This window comes from Penaeus monodon, chromosome 30 (genome assembly GCF_015228065.2).
Source record: "Penaeus monodon isolate SGIC_2016 chromosome 30, NSTDA_Pmon_1, whole genome shotgun sequence".
NCBI classification, from domain to species: domain Eukaryota; kingdom Metazoa; phylum Arthropoda; class Malacostraca; order Decapoda; family Penaeidae; genus Penaeus; species Penaeus monodon.
This window is the reverse complement of record NC_051415.1, coordinates 15,087,456-15,087,725: the sequence shown is the minus strand read 5'-3', so window position 1 is coordinate 15,087,725 and position 270 is coordinate 15,087,456. Positions and strand designations below refer to the sequence as shown.

Genomic DNA, 270 nt, shown 5'->3' with positions numbered 1-270 from the left:
TAAAAATTTTTTTTTGTATGCAGTAGATGCATTTTCCGTATATTCAAATACCAGGAGTATTTATCAAATATAACTGAATTTAGCTTGTAATGAAGATATATATCTTATTGCTTCAAATATCATATGCCTGTTCATATGTTTATGTTTAATCGTGTGACTCAAATGAAAAGACTTTGTGGGTCAACTTGTACCATTAGGGAAGGGTATTTTATGAGAATGCTTGATAACTGGTTTTTAGTGCAACCGGTTACAGCAACGATTTAGCTGAAC

At 31.1% G+C, this 270-nt stretch overlaps 1 protein-coding gene across 2 annotated transcripts in view; it reads left to right on the top strand.

Moving 5' to 3' along the window:
* LOC119592548 (pumilio homolog 2-like) overlaps positions 1–270 on the top strand; it is a gene marked incomplete in the record, with an annotated part of 245,467 nt that overhangs the window by 230,199 nt on the left and 14,998 nt on the right.